The sequence below is a fragment of the Marmota flaviventris genome, chromosome 9 (genome assembly GCF_047511675.1).
Source record: "Marmota flaviventris isolate mMarFla1 chromosome 9, mMarFla1.hap1, whole genome shotgun sequence".
Classification (NCBI taxonomy): Eukaryota; Metazoa; Chordata; class Mammalia; order Rodentia; family Sciuridae; genus Marmota; species Marmota flaviventris.
This window is the reverse complement of record NC_092506.1, coordinates 45316961-45323555: the sequence shown is the minus strand read 5'-3', so window position 1 is coordinate 45323555 and position 6595 is coordinate 45316961.

Here is a 6595-nt window from a genome sequence, read left to right as displayed (position 1 = left end):
AATTGGAAAAATGGAAATGCATATGATATTAGTTATTAATGTATTACCTTTTGATCCAAATCCACCATTTGCTTCTTGTTCTGCCATAATGGAGCTGGGCCCTATAAGCAATTCTGTTTTGATAAGTGGACATGAGGGCCCTAGGGAAGATGCTGAAGGAGACAGGGCTTTCTCTTCCTAGATCTAGCATGCTTGTTTTCTTCTTAGTTCAACTATGTGGCTGACAGTGGCATTTATGGGTACATCTAGTGGTTCTCATCCCCAACGAGTGTCATGGCCCTCTGTGAACAGCTTCCACATCCCTGAAACAGTTTGCCAGTGAGTTCCACGAGCTCACCCCAGGGCAGCTTCCTGGTACATTCTACTGCCACATCCCCAGTTTCTAAATGATGCTCAGTAATTCTGACAGAACCCACTCTGGAGTCTTCCTGAAAATTCTACCATCACCTCAAAGAGTGAGTAGTTCCCTCCTTCCTAGATTTGGCTTGCAGCAGCTCATTGGACCTCTCTACCATTTCATTGGTCATGGCCACTATGACTTTTCAAATTTTAGATCCCAGCTCCAGAAGGGAGGGGACTTTTCCAAATTTATTTCTTAGATGGGTACTGTACACTAGAGATAATGGCTGCTCTCTCTATGCTGTTCTTGTAATAAGTACTGCTTTCTATCCCTTCCATAGTTAATCTCTTACTCCTAGTTAATATTTATTTTTATTAAACATCCCTGTTCAAATTACTGTGTGCTTTATTAAACATTTTCTTTTCAAATTACTGTCCTGTCTCCTGGCCTGATCCTTAACAGAGTAAATCATTGAAAAAAGATGAAATAAACTAGAATACTATGCAGGAATTAAAAAAGAATAAATCAGGCTTTTGTGAAAGACCAACTGCTATAGGAATTGCCTCTCTCCATAAATATATAGAAAATTTCACAAAACGTATGAAATAATTATTTACAGACCTTGTACTTGAAGCAGCACAAGACTGTGATCTCTGAAAGATACAAATGAAGCTAGCTCTACAATTTCCCCAGCCTGGAGGCAGTTTTCAGACTATAGTACAGAGAGGGATACTCAAAATGAGAGTCTTGCTGAGTTGAAGAGAAAGATAGAAGAATACAAATGAGGCCAGAGTGCCAGAAATTTGCAGGATGGAGTTCTGAAAAGAGGGATCTCCACAAAGAACTCTGGAGATTTTTACAGGGGCCTTTAAGAGGCTTTGGCTGAGTTCTGTCTGCACATACATGGGATAAAATACAATTAGGCCTGGAAAAGAATCACCAAAAGCAGTAGGCCAACACTTCTTAGAATTCCTTAAGTTCTGGGAGTTGTAGAAAATTCCACAGAATGGAAGATCTAATATAATAGGCTTCAGAGAGAAGAACAGACATATCTCAGTAGTGTAGGTAATTAACAGACATATCTCAGTAGTGTAGGTAATTAATCCTATAGTAAGACTGCTCTTGGCGTTCCATAACAAAGCTTACAAACAAGCTTCAGAAGATCTTAGAACAAAGTCCAACACTCTTGTAAGGAATACAACAGAATCCAGTAAAATTCAACATGTTCAAAAGTTAACAGGTATTTTAAAAAGCAGGAAATATCCCATCAAGAACCTTTTTTTTTTTTCTTTTTGGTTTTTAAGTTTTGTATGCTGAACAGCCCATGAACATTTGTACATATATATATTTGTCTCAATCTTCTCATTTCTAGCATTTCTTGAAGGTAACTATTTTCTTGACTGTTTTTTTAAGGACTAGGGTTTTTGATTAGTATACCTTGGTTTTATTTTTTGTTTTGTTTCATATTATTTTTCTCCTAATTCCCTTGATTATCTTCTTTTCTTTTCTTTCCCTAACAGTCAAATTCTACTGTTCTTTCACTCTTCCTTTTACTCTTTACTACTATTCTGTCTCATCCTCTCTCTTAATTATTACATCCTACATGTCTGCATTCTCTTCACCTTTTGAAATAGCAAACCCTTTTTGTAAACATAATATCTGTGACCCTGAACCAAAATTTCAAGAAACAATGGATAACTTCTATACCATTTCTGTTTATATTGCCAGCTAACATTGTAGATGCCAAAAAAGGAAATAAATATTTAGTTTAATGCTGAATATTGATTGCATTGCTTGTTATTATTATTTGTCTTCCCCTAAGGTATTAGAAAACTTCAGGAACACTATAAATTCACAGGGTAGAAGCTCTGCCACATCAGATTCTTATTGATAAATGGGTAGACATACAAACAGCTCAAAAAGCAAAGGAACAACCCATCCCCCCAAAATAAAAATACCTCATTAACAATCCAATGAGATCACAGTGGAGGAAATATCAGAGAAGGAATTTAGAAAGTTCATAGTTAAACTGACATGTGAAGTAAAAGATGAAATAAGGAGTGAAATCAGAGAGAAAAATCCAAAAAGTGAAAGATCTCTTCAATAAGGAGATAGAAATCCTAAAGAAGAATCAATTGGAAATTCTCAAAATGAAGGAATCAGTAAATCAAATTAAAAACTCAGTGGAGGGGCTGGGGTTGTGGCTCAGCAGTAGAGTGCTTTCCTAGCACATGCAAGAGTGTTGGTTCAATCCTTAGCACCACATAAAAATAAAATAAAGGAATTGTGTCTAACTACAATGAAAACAAAATTTTAATTAAAAAAATCAATGGAAAGCATCACTAGCAGACTAGACTACTTAGAAGATAGAGTTTCAGGCAATGAAGAAAAAATATATAATCTGGAAAATAAAGTTGACCATGGAAAAAAGACGTTAAGTGACCATGAACAGAAATTTCAAGAAACATTGGAATACATGAAAAAGAGCATCAAGATTTATCAGAATGGATGAAAGCTTAGAAATAACCAATGAAGAAATATCACAAAATTTCCCAGACCTTAAGAATGAAATGGAAAATCAAATACAGGAGGCTTACAGGACTCCAAACATACAAAATTACAACAGACCTACACCAAGGCACATCATTATAAAAATGCCCAACCTACAGAATAAGGATAAAATTTTAAAGACTGCTAGAGAAAAACAACAGGTCACATTCAGAGGGAAAACAGTCCAGATATCAGCTGATTTCTCAATCCAGACCCTAAAAGGTAGGAGGCCTTAGAGTTACATATACCAAGCCCTCAAAGAAAATGGATGCCAACTAAGAATACTATATCCAGCAAAATTAAGCTTCAGATTTGATGATGAAATAAAAACATTCCAAGATAAACAAAAGTTAAAAAAGAATTCACAACTGGAAAGCCTGCACTACAAAACATATTCAATAAAATATTTCATAAAGAAGAAATGAAAAATAAAATTGAAAACTAGAAAAGGGAGAAACTACACTAGAAGAGGAGAAATTAATTGAAATTAAAAACCAGAAATAAAATGGCAGAGAATAAAAATTATTTCTCAATAGTAACATTGAATATAAATGGCCAAAATTCATCAATCAAAAGTCATAGATGGGCTAATTGCATTAAAAAACAAGACCCATCAACATGCTGTCTCCAAGAGACTCACCTCATAGGCAGAGACTAAAGGTTAAAAGGTGGGGAAAAAAACCTATCATTCCCTTGGATTTCGTGAACAAGCACGGGTTTCTATCCTCATATCAGATAAAGTGGGCTTCAAGCCAAAGTTAATCAGAAAGGCCAAAGAAGGTTATTTCATACTGCCTATGGGGATTATACATCAACAAGATATAACAATCATAAATTTTTATGCCCCAAACAATGGAGCATTTATGTACATCAAACAAACCCTTCTCAATTTCAAGAATCAAATAGACCACAACATAGTACTATTGAATGACTTTAACACTCCTCCATCATGACTGGATTGATTGTCCAAACAAAACCTAACCAAAGAAGATATAGAACTAAAAAATACGATTAATAAAATAGAACTAACAGACATATATAGAATATTTCATTCATCAATGAATGAATACACTTTCTTCTCAGCAGTACACAGATCATTTTCTAAAATAGACCACATCTTAGGCCACAAAACAATGCCTAGCAAATACAAAAAAAAAAAAAAAAATAGAGATAATACCTTGGATTCTATCAGATTATAATGGAATGAAATTAGAAATCAATGATATAATAAAAAAATAGTAGCTACTCTGACATCTGGAGACTAAATAATGTGTTACTTAATGATCAATGCATAGCAGAAGAAATCAGGGATGAAATAAAAAAAAATACTTAGAGGTAAATGAGAATAGCAACAAAACATCAAAATCTCTGGCACACTATGAAGGTGGTTCTCAGAGGAAAGATCATAGCATTGAGCTCATTCATAAAAAAAAAAAAAAATTGAAAGTCACCAAATAAATAACCTAACATTATATCTCAAGGCCCTGGAAAAGACCAAATCAACACTAAAAGCAGTAGAAGACAGGAAATAATTAAAATCAGAGACAAAATCAAGAAAATTGAAATCAAAAAATTCAAAAATATCAACAAAACAAAAAATTGGTTCTTTGAAAAAATAAACAAAATTGATAAGCCCTTATCCATGCTAATCAAGAGAAAGAAGAAAAAACTCAAATTTCTAAAATTTGTGAAGAAAAGGGAAATATCACCACAGATACCAGAGGATAATCAGAAACTATTTTGAAAATTTATACTCCAATATGTTGAATAGAAGTGGTGAAAGAGGGCATCCTTGTCTTGTTCCAGTTTTTAGAGGTAATGCTTTCAGTTTTTCTCCATTTAGAATAATGTTGGCCTTGAGTTTAATGTATATACCTTTTACAATATTGAGGTGTTTTCCTACTATCCCTAGTTTTTTTAGTATTTTGAACACAAATGGATGCTGTATTTTGTCAAATGCTTTTTATGCATCTACTCAGGTAATCATTTGATTCTTGTCTTAAGTCTGTTGATGTGGTGGATTACATTTATTGATTTCCATATGCATTCCTAGAATGAAACCTGCTTGGACATGTTACAGTCCAAGAATGTTTAGAATGTTTTATATGCGATTGCCAGTATTCTATTAAGAATTTTTACATCTATGTTCATCAACATAGTCCTTGAAACTCTAGCCAGGGCAATTAGGCAAAAGTATGAAATTAAAGGGATACAGTAGAAAAAGAAAAAAAAAAAGAACTCAAACTATCCCTATTTGTTAACAACATGAATCCTATAAACTTTATCAGAAAACTTCTAAAACTCATAAATCAATTCAGCAAAGTAGCAGGGTATGAACTTGACACCCATAAATCAGTTGTGTTCCTATACACCAATGATGAATCAGCTGAAAGAGAAATTAAGAAAATCATCCCATTCACAGTAACCTCAAAAAAAGAAAAAAAAATACCTGGGAATCAGTCTAACAAAAGAGGTGAAAGACCTGTACAATGAAAATTACAGAACACTAAAGAAAGAAATTGAAAACCTTAAAAGATAGAAAAACTTCTCATGTTCTGAGATAGGCAAAATAGTATAATCAAAATGGTCATACTACTACCACAAGTGCTATACAGATTTAATGCAATTCCTATTTAAATCACAGTGGAGTTCTTCATAGCAATAGAGAAAGAAATCATTAATTCATTTGGAAAAATAAGAGCCCCAGAATAGCCAAAACAATCCTTAGTGAGAAAATTGAAGCTGGAGGCATAATAATACCAGACCTTAAATTATACTACTAAGCTATAGTAACTAAAGCAGCATGGTATTGGTACCAAAACAGACATGAAGACCAATGGAATAGAATAGAAGACACAGAGACAAACCCACATAAATACAGTTATCTCATACTAGACAAAGGCACCATAAACCTACAATGGAGAAAAGACAGCCTCTTCAACAAATGGTGCTGGAAAAATTGGAAATTCATATGTAGCAGAATGAAACTGAACCCCTGTCTCTCACCCTGCACAAAACTCAAGACTTAGGCATTAGATCAGAAACCCTGCATCTACTAGAAGAAAATGTAGGCCCAACACTCCATCATGTCAGCTTAGGAACTGACTTCCTCAGCAAGACTCCTAAAGCACAAGAAGTAAAATCAAGAATCAATAAATGGGATAGTATCAAACTAAAAAGCTGCTTCACAGCAAAGGAAACAATCAGTATTGTGAGGAGAGAGCTTACAGATTGGGAAAAAAAATCTTTGCCACCTGTACCTCAGATAGAGCATTCATCTCCTAGATATATAAAAATCTCAAAAACAAAACAACAACAAAAAAAACACAAATAGCCCAATCAACAAGTAGGCAAAGGATTAAACACACTTCAAAAGGAATACAATGGTCTATATACAAATGGTCAACAAATATATGAAAATTTTCAACATCTCTAGTAATTAGGAAAATTCAGATCAAAATATTGAGATTTTTCTCATTTGAGTCCAAATGGCAATAATTAAGAATACAAGTAACAATATCAGCGAGGATGTGGGGAAAAGGTACACTCATATATTGCTAGTGGGACTGCAAATTGGTACAACCACTCTGAAAAGCAATATGGAGATTCCTTAGAAAACTTTGACCCAGTTATCCCACTTTTTTTTTTTTTTTTGAGAATTTTAATATTTATTTTTTAGTTATCGGCAGTCACAACATCTTTGTA